The sequence below is a fragment of the Vulpes vulpes genome, chromosome 3 (assembly GCF_048418805.1).
Source record: "Vulpes vulpes isolate BD-2025 chromosome 3, VulVul3, whole genome shotgun sequence".
Taxonomy (NCBI): domain Eukaryota; kingdom Metazoa; phylum Chordata; class Mammalia; order Carnivora; family Canidae; genus Vulpes; species Vulpes vulpes.
Window position 1 is genome coordinate 146,258,146 of NC_132782.1, and position 14,947 is coordinate 146,273,092.

A 14,947-nucleotide genomic window follows, 5' to 3' on the forward strand; every position below is an offset into this window, starting at 1 on the left:
AGCTCTGTGGTTAAAAGTAACTAGAAAGCAGGTTTGGGGTGGGAATGTAGAACAGAGTCTCAAAAAGCTTTAATTAGATACATGCTTTGTGAAAACTAGGTACTAGCATTGTTTATATATATTCTTTAAGAATTATGATGAGGTATCTTTTGCTCTCTTAAGCAGCTAGGTGAGTGTTGAGTAAAATTGTGGCTTAGTTAGTGATGTTTATGGAAATGGGTTTCTTTGTCACGCTGCCATAGTAGTATGAATCCAAAGAAACACCACGTGGCTTTGTTATTCCCTTGGTATAGAAACAAGATTCTTGAATTTAGCGGTGGTGGTGGGGGTGGTGGCTTGGGTGGGAAGTGTAGGCCGAGGTGGTGGCATACATAAAATTTCCCTGTTGGAGAGTCGGCTATTCACAACCTGCCCCCCAAATCCTGTGAATGGATGTTAAGCTGTGCAGCCAAAGTTGATCTGGAAGGAACTTCCTAGAAATGAGCCAAGGTTTCAAAAATGTTAAAAGAAAACAAATGCTGTTAAGACTTCAGAATTCAGAAAGAAAACATGCTTTTAGGTCGTGCCTGTGAATATTATATAACTAGTATTTGGATCAACTAGCAATGCCCCTGTGGCCAAGAGAAAAGATTTTGAATTTTAATTGTGATTATTCTCCAGATTTCTGTTCAGATATCTCCCCTTCATTCATGTTGTTATATTTAAAAAAAAAAAAAGAAACAGAAAAAGGAGCCCTTGGACTTGACACCTGAGCTTTTTACACTGTTAGAATATTCCTTGGAATAGGAGGGCAAGAAATCTTCCTATAAAGTAAAATATTACAGTACGTGAAGTTTGCCCCAAAGGAATGATCTCTGCTGCTCTTTTGACATACCCCTGTCATCCTTTTACTCTACAATGTCCTGAAAGATAATTAACAAAAATAAAATTATGGTTCCTATAGATATAAAAATGAACACGTATTAAAAATCTAACTCATTTAGTGAGGGAACCAGGCAGAAAGTTCTCCTCCTCTAGCACTTTCTTTTTCTCTCTTGCCCCAAAGGAAACCACTGTACTATTCTGAGGTTGGGATTTATCATTTCTATGCATACTTTTTTTTTTACTATGTATGTATATATCCAGGATATATATGCCTACGTTGCAGATATCATGCATATATATGCTAATGATACGTACCCAGAATTGCATAGTATTCTGTTCTCTATATACTTTTGAAACTTTATTCATATTATTTAAAAGATGACCTATAGTGATACACTAGATACAGTTAGCTTATTTTGATTGCTCTATAGCGTAAAAAGATAAACTGAGGCACATTAAAATTGTTATGAGTTTATTGAGGCAAAAATTGATTTTACTGAGGCGGCCCCAAGCCAGAGGCGGTCAGGAGCTCTCCACCAGCAGGTGTGAGGGGAAAGACTTACAGAGAAGAGGCAGTGGCTAAGCAAGGAAATTACTTGATTGGCTATAGCTTGAGTGGTTGCCTTACTTGGGAGGGTTGACTTGACTGTGATTGGTTGACCTTTTTAAATTTCTTAACCTTGAAGCATTTTAGGCTCAGGTTTTGATTTGCTTTTAGTAGGTTGCTAAAGCCACTTCAGCCTAATGGTCTCCTTGCTTCATTAATTTAACAATAGTATCTCGTTGTATGAATAAATACAATTTATTTTCTGTCCCTCACTGAGAGACTAATTAGATTGATCTCACTTTTTTGTTGTATAAAATATCCCAAGAAACATCCCTTTTCATGTCTTGTTGCGTTTGTGTGCAAGCTTCTTTTTTAGAAAAATGGACGTGAAATTGCTCCACTCTGTGGCCTATGTACCTTCCCACATACTACATATTATTAAATTGCAACCTCTTCAAACTGCTTCTCCTAGTATATATACTTTAACAGCAACCTATAAGAACTATACTTTCCCTGAGTCATCACTAATACGTGGTGTTTTCGGATTTACCGCATTTTGCACACGGGGAGAGTATTGTTATTTAATTTTTATTTTCTGGTATATTAGTGAGGTTGGTCATCTTTACATTGTCCATCATAGATTTTCCTTTTCTGAATTGTCTATCTATTGGGTGGCTTGAGTTTTTCTTACTGATTTGAAGGAACTTTTAAAATATTCAGGATATGAATATTTTTGTCATTGAAAAGATTTAAGATTCCTTTTACCAGGATGAGGATTGTCTTTTCATTTTGTTGATTATACCTATTGACATATGGAGCTTATGATTTTCATGCTGATCTGTCTTTTCTCATGTGATTTATGCCTTTCTTTGGTGGTCATAGGAAATTCTTTCCCAATTGTGGCTTTCCAATGCCTCGGTTCTGCTAGGCTGAACTACACTTAACAGAATTTCCTTCTGCAGGTTCCTGGCTAGGTAGGCCAAGAGAGAGATTCCCACGTGAGATTTACAGGCTGAAGTTAAGCAACAGGCATTTTGTAGCTCATACATTTTTATCATTTATCTGATGATCACTTCATTGGCCAGAAGCAGCTGTCAGGCTACAATTGCTTTACTTTTCCCTGGATCCTTCTTTAGCTTCTCTAACACCTTGGCCGGAGGTGTGTGTGTTTTAGCTCTATGAAGAAGAGCCCTGGTTTCTTTCCAACAAGGTCAGGGGCAGCAAGAACCGAAAAAGATTTTAGCCCATCCATGTTGGTTCCAGCTCATGCTTTTGAGTTCTGGGTTGGTCTTGGTGTTCCCCATCACATTTGCGTTGCCTTCCAGCTTGAAGCTCCAAGGTCACATGGGAAGATAGCAGGCTCACCCAAATTGGCTAACCCATCTTCCACGATTACCTAAGGTCAAATTTTTGTAACAAAGATTGCTGTGTGTGTGTGTGTGTATGTGTGTGTGTGTGTGTGTATCTTCTAATGCTTCTCTGATGAGACCCTGACTAATACAGTATCTTTCTGCCATGAAGAATGTCTTCTGCAGGCTTTTATAGTAGTTCTATTTTTAATATATAGATATTTGTCCATTCAAAATTTACCTTATTTTGGGGCAAATTGCATACACAAAGATTTATCTTTTTTTTTTTTCACGTGGATAGCTATTTGTCCATCCCTTTCTCGCTGACTCATAATGTCACCTCTATCATAAATTAATTATCCATATGTATAAAAATTGTTTTTAATTCCAATATAGTTGACATAGAGTGTTATATTTGTCTCAGGTGTATGATAGAGTGACTCAGCAATTCTGTACATTACTCAGTGCTCATCATGATAACTGTACTCTTCATCCCCTTCATCTATTTCACCCGTCCCTCTACCCTACCCACCTCCCCTCTGGCAACCATCAGTGTGTTCTCTAGAGTTAACAGTCTGGTGGTCTGGTTTTTTTTTGGTATGCCTTTTTTTTTTCCTTTGTTCATTTGTTTTGTTTCTTAAGTGCCACATATGAATGAAATCATATGGTATTTGTCTTTCTCTGATTTATTTTACTTAGCATTCAAAGTGATGATTAATATATTTGGATTGTGTTAATATCTATCATATTCATTACTGTTCTCTATTTGTTGCTCTTGTTTTTTCCTATTTTTGTCTTCTACTCATTTTCTGCTTTTTGTGGTTTTAATTGAACATTTCATATGATTCCATTTTCTCTCCTTTCTTAGCACACTGGTTATACTTCTTTTTAAAATTCTTTTTGGAGGTTACCCTATAGTTTTTGGTACACATTTACAACAAATCTAAGTCCATTTTGTAATAACATTATACCACTTAATTGGTAGGGTATTTTATCTACAAAATAATCTTAATTCCTTCCTTCCATCATTTGTATCACTGCTGTCATTCATTTCACTTATATAGAAGCATACAAAAGCATATACACATAAACACATACCCATATAAGATATATATGTACATATATATAAACATATCTAACCAAATACATTATTACTATTATTATTTTGAACAAACTGTTATCTGTTAGACCAATTATATAAAGATAAATAAAAGTTTTTACTTTTATAAAAGTGTTTGCCTTTACTTATTCCATCTTTGATGCTCTTTATGTAGATCTGAGTTTCTGATCTATATTATTTTCTTTTTCTCTGAAGAACTTTTAATACTTCTTGAAAGGCAGGACTACTAGCAACAGAATCCTTCAATTTTTTTTAAAATTTGTTTTAAGATTTTATTAGATAGATAGAGAGAGAGAGAGAGAGAGAGAGAGAAGCAGAGGGAGAAGCAGGCTCCATGCAGGAAACCCGATGTGGGACTTGATCCCGGGTCTCCAGGATCATGCCCTGGGCTGAAGGCAGGCGTTAAACCACTGACCACCCGGGGACCTTTCCTTCAATTTTTGTGTAAGAAAACCTTTATCTTTCCTTCTCTCCTTTTGAAGGATATTTTCACAGGAGACATAATTCTAGGTTGGTGGGTTTTTCTCTTTCAACACATTAAGTATTTCATGCTGTTCTTTACTTGCTTGCATGGTTTCTGAGGAGAAGTTGTATGTAATTTTTATCTTTGTTCCTCTATAGGTAAGGTATTATTTTTCCTCTGGCTCCTTTCAGGATTTTTTTATCTTCAAATTTCTGTAATTTGCAAATGACATGTCTAGGTTAGGTTTTTGTTGGCATTTATCCTGCTTGGTTTTCTCTGAGCTTTCTGGATCTATAGGCTGGTGTCAGAGATTAATTAAGGGGAAATTCTCAGTCATTATTATTTCAAATATTTCTTCTGTTCATTTCTCTCTTTCTTCTCCTAGTATTTTCCATTATGTGTATGTTACACCTTTTTTGTAGTTGTCCTTATAGTCCCTGGATATTTTTTTTTTTTTTTAGTCTTTGTTCTCTTTGAGTTTTGTGTTTTGTTATGTTTCTGTGATACATCCCTCAAGGTCAGAGATTCTTTCCTCAGCTGTGTCCAGTTTACTAATAAGTCTATCAGAGGCATTCTTCATTTCTGTCATAGTATTTTTTATCTCTAGCATTTCTTTTTGGTTCTTAGGATTTCCATCTCTCTACTTATACTACCCATCTGTTTTTGCATGCTGTCTACTTTATACACGACAACTTTTAGCATATTAATCATAATTGATCAAATCCTCAACCTGATAGAGGGCCCTGAAGGAAGCTATTCACAGGGATGTGTCATATAGTTCTAGTGTCTGGTGCAGTTATGAGCTACAGTGGCTGCTCATACTGCACACTGCAGAGCCTTCCAAAAGAAGGAACTAGATACAGAAACTACGTTAATGTCTCCTGCTGACAGTTTCACACTGTGCCGGCCAGCAAAAGAGAAATATTTACAGGTTGCAGAGTAGACAGTGAAGGGTGGATTTGGAGCTGAGAGATAATAAATAAATTGGTAACTGGAACACCAACCATAACATATTTATTTCTGTTATTTCTACATTGAGGAAGTAACCTGAATGAGAAATTTTGGGGATGTCTTGCTTCACACCCATCTACTGATTACAATAATTATTTTCATTTTAATATTATTTTTATCAATGATTTGGGGGCATATAAATCAAATTTATGTATGACTCAAAGCTGGAAGAGCTGGCTAACAGTGACACAGTGAGTATTGGCACCCAGTAGGTATTCTTGTAAATATTTGTTGGGTGAATAGTTAAGTAAATGGATAACTATACTTATCATTGAAGAAGATCTCAAAAGATTCAAGCCAACCTTGACATTTTAATAAGTCTTTAAAAAGTTAATTCCAAGTAATAGGATGAAGGATGAGTATAGGGGGGCTATAAGGCATGGCAATTCCTTATAAAGTCACAAGGGTTTTAGATGGCTGTAAGTTCAAAATGAGTCAAATGAAAGAAAAGAGGGGGAAAGTCTAGGTGGATTCCAGATCCAGATGTCAGATTAATTTCACCTTTGGAGATTCTTCTGGTAAAATGATAGTATCTGCCTACAGCTATTATTTTGAGAATTGTGAATCTGCTTTGGAGCTAGTGGAAAATGATTTAGTAATTGATTAGCATTATATATATGAATGGGGGAAGGAGAAGTACAAAGAGATAATGACATCAACCTTGCCCACTGATAGGACACCTTCTGCAATATTGTGTTTCATGCTGGACATCACCATTTAAGGGTTACATTGTACCAACTGTTTTTACTATTTTGAGAATTTGATGAAAGTTATGAACTTTCTCCTGAAAGAATGCACGTTGTGTATGTATGTAAAATTTTGTATGGAATTGCAAAAGATCTATGGTTCATGGAATCTAGATGAAGACTTTTTGACTTGGAGGATACGCGAAAATATGCCTTAAATAATAACAGAAAGAACCACTTTTAGTGAACTGTTCTATGGGCCCGTGCTCTACTAGACAATTTTGTATGTAGTATCTCCTTTAAGATGCAACAACAGTCTTGCAAAATGGGTAGTGTTCCTTCCACTTTTCTGTAGAAGTAACGGTTAAAGACATTCTGTTATTTGTTCCAAGTCACACAGTGGCACATCTGGAATTCCAACTCACTGGGGGTGCTTCTCCCTCAAAGCTCATTGTCTCCATTTTCTGTAAAGGAACATATCTTACATGTCTTAATAAATGTCTGAACAGTAAGTAAATAAAAAGCTACCACGTGGAGAATATCATATTTTGTATTGGCCTGGAAGGAATGCGTGGGTAGAACTTATACAGAGTGATGTTTATTTGCTATTTCATTCATTCATTCATTCACTCATTCATTCACTTATGGACCCAAAATACTAGTCCATTGCATTTGTGTAATGATTTATCTCTTCTAGAGAACTTGTTTTAGTGTAAAATCTCACATAGATTTTTACCCTTACTTTGTGAGGCAGATAAGGCAGAGAGAATTATAACTGTTTTATAAGTAATGCCGCTCAAAGGGCTGATTGATTCACCCAAGGTTGGAGAGCAAATTATGAGCAGAGTTCCATGTCTCGTCTCAACATCTAGTCCAGGTTCTTTCAACCATAATCTTCTGCTTCTCAGAACATCTCACTGTAAAATGAGACATGACACGGTCACAGGTACAGATACATGCAGGAGTCTAAAGGACGATGCAGTCCATTTTGGCTGGCCAGATAGTCTATGAAAACATAGACTTAGAAACTCTAAATCAATCACTAATATTTTAGATTCATAGGCTCCCTACTAATATAAAGGTATTCAAAGATGTACAATTAAACATCCAGACTCTTGGAAGGGAAGAGTATGACTTGAATCTTGGGGGGAAACTTTTACGCCAGAGGTCAGTGGTAACAAAGAATTCCATGAGGAGCTTCCCTGCTGCCTTCTCTCTCTCTTCTATTTCTCTTTCTTTCAGAATTAGCAAACGTTCCTTCTTCTTCTTCTTCCCTTTGTTTACTAAAGCAAAGTACGGAGTTTCACAAGATACCTTAGCTACAGTCTAATTTCACGATGCATATTAATTACTTTATGAGGAATTGTACAATTTACTGAGTTCTTGCTTATATATTGGCTTTTGATTTTAAACCACCTGCTTTCATAGGCAGACCAGACCTGTGTATCTTTTTTTTTTTTTTTTTTGAATGAAGAAATTGAGGTCCAGAGAGGTTGAAAGACTTCCCTCAGTCACACAGCTCTGTGTGGTAGATTCAGGGTTGCAAGCCCAACAGCTTTTCTATCTTTTTCCACCAACAGAGCTGAGACAAGAGAATTTGGTAAGTACAAATTGGAAAGTGGATGCTAAGTGTACTTGTAGTTAGCAGCAGCACTTAAACCTTTCAGGACAACTTGGATCTGTTCTTAGAGTTACCTTCAATCTTGTTTTTTTAGGACAGTCTGTTTACCTATTCTGGTATGGAACAATCTGGTTTTCTTGTGTTCAGAATGAAAAGGTAAAGGGTATAAATTGTTCTTGTGACAGTTCCAGGTTTTTTGATGGATCCAGAGATTGTTTTCCGAATCTGTTGAGTGCTCCCAATGATTGAGATTTTGGCTAGAGATGCTTTTGGCAGTTCACTCAAGTGCAACCTTCCGACTTTCCTTCCCTCGCTTGTTTTTGTCAAGTTGGGACCTGACTTACATAGGTCTGACTACTTGTCCGAGAGCGCCAAGAATGAAAACAAACGGTGGCATCTGTTCACACTTCCACCAGTAAACCACACTCTATTCACTTTTTTTTAAAACTGGGGTATAATGGATATATAGTATTATAGTAATTTCAAGTGCACAACATAATAGTTCCATATTTGTGTCCATGCTAAGATTATCACCACAGTAATTCTAGTTAACATATCACAAATTTTTTTTCTTGTTTTTGAGACTTTTAAGACAATTTTTTGAGAACTTCTAAGATCTTAGCAACTTCCATATATATAGCACATTATTAACTATAGTCGCCATGCTATACATTATATGCCCATGACTTACTTATTTTATAACAAGAAGTTTGTATCTTTTGACCCTCTTCACCCATTTTTTCCACCCCCACCTCCCATCTCCGGCAACCACCAATCTGTTCTCTGTATCTATGAGCTTGATGTATTTTTAAATACTGCATGTAAGTAAGGTCATACAGTATCTGTCTTTCTCTGACTGACTTATTTCACTTAGCACGATGACCTTCAGGTCCATTCATGTTGGTGCAAATGGCAAAATTTCATTCTTTTTTATGGTTGGATAATATCCCATTGTATATATGATATAGGCTGCATTATTTTTTCTAGTATTGTCCTTTGAAGAAAAGTGATGACTAATTCATCTATTTTTTTCTTCTAAAAAAACAATTGCACAACATACACATACACACACACACTTTTTAGTAGATAGATATAGAGATCTATGTATACCAAATTTTCTTTCTTCGTTCATCCATCACTGGACACAGGTTGTTTTCATGTCTTGGCTATTATAAATAATGCTGCCGTGAACATAGGGGTGCAGGTATCCTTTTGAGTTAGTTTTTTTTACTTCAGATAAAAACTGAGAAGTGGAATTGCTAGATTATATGATGGTTCTAGTTTTAATTTGTTGAGAAGCTTCCAATTATTTTCAGTAGTGGTTGCACCAATTTATCATTCCCACTGATAGTGCACAAAGATTCCCTTTTCTCCACATCCTTGCCAACAGTTGTTATTTCTTATCTTTTTGATAACAACCATTCTAATAGGTGTGAGGTGATATCTTATTGTGCCTATTTGCTTTTTAAAGCAATTATTATGACAGCTGCATTTCTTTTTTGTATTATTTTTATTTTTTAAAATTATTTTTATTTATTTTTAAAGATTTTATTTATTTATTCATGACACACACACACACACACACACACACACACAGAGGCAGAGACACAGGCAGAAGGAGCAGCAGGCTCCACGCAGGGAGCCTGATGTTGGACTCGATCCTGGGACTCCAGGATCACTCCGTGGGCCAAAGGCAGGTGTTAACCATTGAGCCACCGGGGCTGCCCCTTTTTTGTATTATTTTTTATAATAGTTTTATTAAGCCTTAACTAATGTATATCCTATAAAATTCACACTCTTAAATTGTATAATCTATTGTTTTTAGTATATTCCCAAAGTTGTACAACCATTGCCACCATCAAACTTTAGGATATTTTTGTCAGTCTGAAAAGAAACCAGCATCCATTAGCAGTCACTTCTCATATCCTCCCTCCAGCCCCAGGCAACCAGTGATCTACTTCTGTCTTTATGGATTTATCTATTCTGGATATTTCATATACATAGATTATACGATATATGGTCTTTTATGATTGACTTTTTTCACTTGGCATAATGTTTTCAAAGTTCATCCATGTTGCAGCATGCATATTTCATATTGTAGCATGTAAGTGGTAGCATGCATCATAACATGTGCTCATTTGTTTTTATTGCTGAATATTATTACTTTGTATGGATATATCAAATTTTGTTTATCCTTTTATCAACTGATGGTCATTTGGCTAATCTGTTTTTTGGTTATTATGAATTTTGTTACTATGAACATTTGTGTGCAAGTTTTTGTGTGGACACATATTTTTACTTCTCTTGGATATATACCTAGGACTGGAATTGTTGGGTCTTATGGTAACTCCATGTTTAACATTTTGAGCTACTATCAAACTGTTCTCCAGAGAGGCTGGATTGTTTTATAATCCCACCAGCAATGCACAAGGGTTTCAATTTTTCTATAGTCATTTTAAGCACCTGTATGTCTTTTTCAGTTTTTATTTTAGCCATTCTAGTTGATGTGTAGAACTTTCTCATCATGGTTTCGGCATTCATTTCCCAAATGATGAATGATGTTGAATATCTTGTCATGTGCTTTTTTGGCCATTTACATGTCTTCTTGAGAGAAGTGTTTAAATCTTTTGTCTATTTTTTTTTAACTTGGGTTGTTTATATTGATTTGTACGAGTTCTTTATATATTCTTGATATAAATTCCTCATCAAATATATAATTTTGTTATATATCTAATACATGTAATTTTGTTTTCTTGGTAGTGTCTTCAGAGAAAAGTGTTTATTTTTTCTTTTTAGGAAACCATTGCCTAACATGAAGTCATGAAGATACACTTCTAAATTTTCTTCTAAGGATTTTATAGGTTTATCTCATGCATTTGGGTCTATAATCCATCTTCAGTTAATTTTTACATATGGTATGTGGTAGGAGTTCAACTTTATTCTTTTGTATCTGGATAGCAGTTGCCCCAGCATCATTTGTTGAAAAGACTATTCTTTCCCCTCATTGAATAGGTTGGCACCCTTGTCGAATATCCGTTGACCATAAAGTCTGGGTTTATTTCTTAACTCTCAATTCCATTTTGTTAGTCTAATATCTGTGCCTTTGTCAGTACCATGATGTCTCAGTTTCTGTAGCTTTGTAGTAAGTTTTGAAATTGAGAAGTATAAATTCTCTAACTTGGTTCCTATTTAAGATTGTTTTGGCTATTTGGGGTCCCTTGAATTTCCATATAAATTTTAGGATTTGCTTGCTAATTTGTGCAAAAAAAATTAGCTGAGATTTTGACAGATCAATTTATAGATCAATTCACTGAATATTGCCATTATAATATTAAATCCTCAGATCTGGGATGCTTGGGTGGCTCAGCGGTTGAGCATCTGCCTTGGGCTCAGGGCATGATCCCAGGACCCTGGGATCAAGTTCCGCATTGGGCTTCTCGCAGGAAGCCTGCTTCTCCCTCTGCCTATGTCTCTGCCTCTCTCTGTCATGAATAAATAAATATTAAAAAATAAATCCTCAGATCCATGAACATAGCTGACTATTTCAATTTCTTTAGATTTTCTTTAATTTCTTTCAATGGTTTTCAGTATACAAATCTTGCACTTCATTATTAAATCTGTTCTTAAGTACTTAATTCCTTTTGTTGCTATTGTAAATGGAATTGTTTTCTGAATTTCATCTTTGGACTTTTTATTGCTAGTGTTTTGAAATTTAGGATTTTTATTTATTGATTGTATATCTAGTACCTTACTAAAATCTCTTATTAGTTCTAATAAGTTTTTTTTAATGCATCTATGTGGATATATATATATATATATATGTTTTTGTTAAAAATCTGCAAGTAGAGATAGTTTAAATTCAATTTTTATCTAAAACTCTGTTTTGTCTGATCTTGGCTTAGTTACTCTAGCTCTCTTGTGGTTATTGTTGAGTGTTATATGATTTTCAGTCATTTTAGAAGCAATTTATTTGTGTCTATAAATTTAAAGAATGTCTCTTCTGAGCAGGATGTATTTGGATTTTTAAAAACCATATGCCGATCTCTGCCTTTTGATTATAGTGTTTAATCCAATTACATATGCTTAACGTAATTTATGCTAAAGTAGTATTTATGCCTGACATTTTGCTATTTGTATTCTGTGTTTTGTGTCCTCTTTAATTTTTCTATTTTTCTATTTGTGCCTTCTTTTGTGTTAAATAGATTTTTTTTTTTAGTATTCCAGTTTAATTTACCCATTTCTTTATGTATTTTTAAGTTATTACTATAGTTGTTGCCCTGGAGATTATAATTCTCATTTTAACTTAAGACAATCTAGTTTAGACAAATATAAACTTAATTTTCATAAAATACAAAAACTTCTAATAGTGCTCCATTCTCTCATGCTCCTTTGTGCTATTTATCATAAAAATTACATTTTTATATGTAAGCTAGTCAGTACATAACTATTGCTTAATACAGTTGTCTTTTGAGTAAGAGAAGGAGGGAGTTATAACTACATTTTTATGGTCTTTTATATTTACCTACGTAGTTAACCTTTACTGATGTACTTTATTTCTTTGTGTGCATCTGAGTTACTGTCTAGCATCCATTTATTTTAGCCCCAAACACTCTTTTTACTATTTCTTGTAGGGCTGGTGACAAAAATTATTTTTTCTCTTAATCTGGAGTATCTTAATTTCTTCTGCATTTTGAATGATAGCTTTGGTGTTTATAGAATTTTGGATTGGCATTCCTTTTCATTCAACACTTTGAATATGTCCTTCTTGGCCTACTGAGCTACATAGTTGAGAAGTCAGCTGTTAATTTTGTTGGGAATCCCTTGAATATGATGAATTGTTTTTCTCTTGTTGCTTTGAATAGTCTCTCTCTCCTTTTTTTTTTCTTTCAGTTTTCAGTATTTTGACTGTGATGAATTTAGGCACAAATCTCTTCGAGTTTATTTATTTTATTGGACTTCATTGAGCTTCTTGGTTGTGTAGATAATTTTTTTTAAAATCAAAATTGGGAAGTTTGGGCACTTTTCTTTCAAATATTCTTTCTATTGCTGTCTGTCTCTCCTCCCATTATATATATTTTGGTATGTCTCTGAGGTTCTGTTCATTTTCATCATTCTTTTTCATTTTGTTCTTCAAACTGGATAATCTCAACTGATATGTCTTCAAGTTTGCTGATTCTTTCTGTTACTAGTATGCTTGGTCTTTTATTGAGACTCTCTAATGGATTTTTAAATTTCAGTTATACTTTTAAACTCCAGAATTTCTAATTTCTTCTTGTAAACAATTTATATCTCTTTGCTGATATTCCCTATTTATAAGGGGTTGTTCTTTAATTCTTTAAGCACCATTCTTTTAGATCCTTGAATATATTTATGGCTGTTTTTTAAAAGTCTTTTTTCAGTAAGTCCAACATCTGTACTTCCTCAGACATAGTCCTATTGATAGATTTTGTATGGTCCAAACTTCCCTGTTTCTTTGCATATTCCATTCTTTTCCTCAGAACTAGATATTTATTTTTTTATTATTTTTTAAAAGATTTTATTATTTATTCATAAGAATACACAGAGAGGAGACAGAGAGAGAGGCACAGGCACAGGCACAGGCAGAGGGAGAAGTAGGCTCCATGCAGGGAGCCCGACATGGGACTTGATCTGGGGTCTCCAGGGTCACGCCCTGGGATGAAGGCAGCACTAAACCGCTGAGCCACCGGGCTGCCCCAGAACTAGATATTTAAAATAATATAATGTGACAATTCTATAGATCAGAGTCTCTCCTCTCCAGGACTGTTGTTGTTGCTGTTGGTTATTATTATCTCTATTTGCAAAGTGACTTTCTGGAATTAATTCTCTAAAATCAGTTTTATTTATTGTATGTGGCCACTGGCATCTCTGTTTAGTTGGGTTAACACTCAAGGAAATCCAGTTTTGTCTCTTTAAAAAATTAACTCTCCTTGAATTGTTACAAGACTTTGGTTAACATCCAGAGTTCTGAAAAAGTTGATTTTGGCAATTGTTGCCAGTGTTTGCATTGCTTTTACAGGGCAGTGGATTTTCTGAGGTCCTTTCCTCACCATTCCAAAGTGCTTCTTTTGTATTATTTCCTACTAAGTTTTACCAAGACTAATGGAAAAAATACACTCCCCTGAGGATTCCTAGCCCCATTTGCCTCACATCACTTTTTTTCCAGAAATGCTGTTAAAATCTGTGGATCTGAACATCAGATTGTCTTCTTGTGAGCAGAGAATTTTATTTTGAATTCATGTTTGTATGACATTATTCAAGAGTACTTACTCTCTGTAATTAGAAACAACATTGAAACTTGTGACTAAATCCTAGCCCTCCCATCTGCTTTACTTCTTACTAATGTAAATATGCCTTCCTCAACCCACCTGCGTTATCTTACAGATATAATAAAATCTAAATGTAGTCACTATTTACTACTTGTCAGCAATTTTATTAGTGCTTTACGTGCATTATTTTATTTGATGTTCACAAAAACTTTATGTTGTTCATACTTTTGTTAGCCCCATTTTACGGCAGAGGAAACTGAAATTGGAAAGGTCAAGCAATTTGTCTAAGGTCACCTAGCTAGTAAGTAGTAAACCTGGTGTCCAAAAAGTCTCCTTGTGGAGACATGTGTGGTGACTACATTCTGCTGATCTCTATTTCACAGAGATATGAGGATTTAGGAGAGTTTAGAATGTGGAGGCAGACTGATTAATCTTGAGGGACTCTCTTGATGGAGACATTTTTGGTACTATGAGTGTATATCCTTCTTCACCTTTGCTGATCCTTTATTCAGTACTGCTGTAAGAAATCTTGGAAGCTGCTTTGTTAAGCTGACCAGTTAGAGAGAAATCAGATATTTTGGAGACACAGAATGTTGTATTAGATTATTTTTTATTTTATTTATTTTTTTTTAATTTTTATTTATTTATGATAGTCACAGAGAGACAGAGAGAGAGGCAGAGACATAGGCAGAGGGAGAAACAGGCTCCATGCACCGGGAGCCTGATGTGGGATTCGATCCCGGGTCTCCAGAATCGCTCCCTGGGCCAAAGGCAAGCGCCAAACCACTGCGCCACCCAGGGATCCCTTATTTTTTAGTTTAAACGTAAAGATGAAAGTGAGAGGAATTTGTGGACTGAGAGTATTTCTGTTGGATAGAATAATTATAGTGACTTTTGGATAAAGAGAATTAAAATGCCAAGTATACGCCTTTTACATAATAGTATCTGGGTGAAAGAAAAATATTTTATAGGGAATTTATAAGGATTATTTTAAACAAT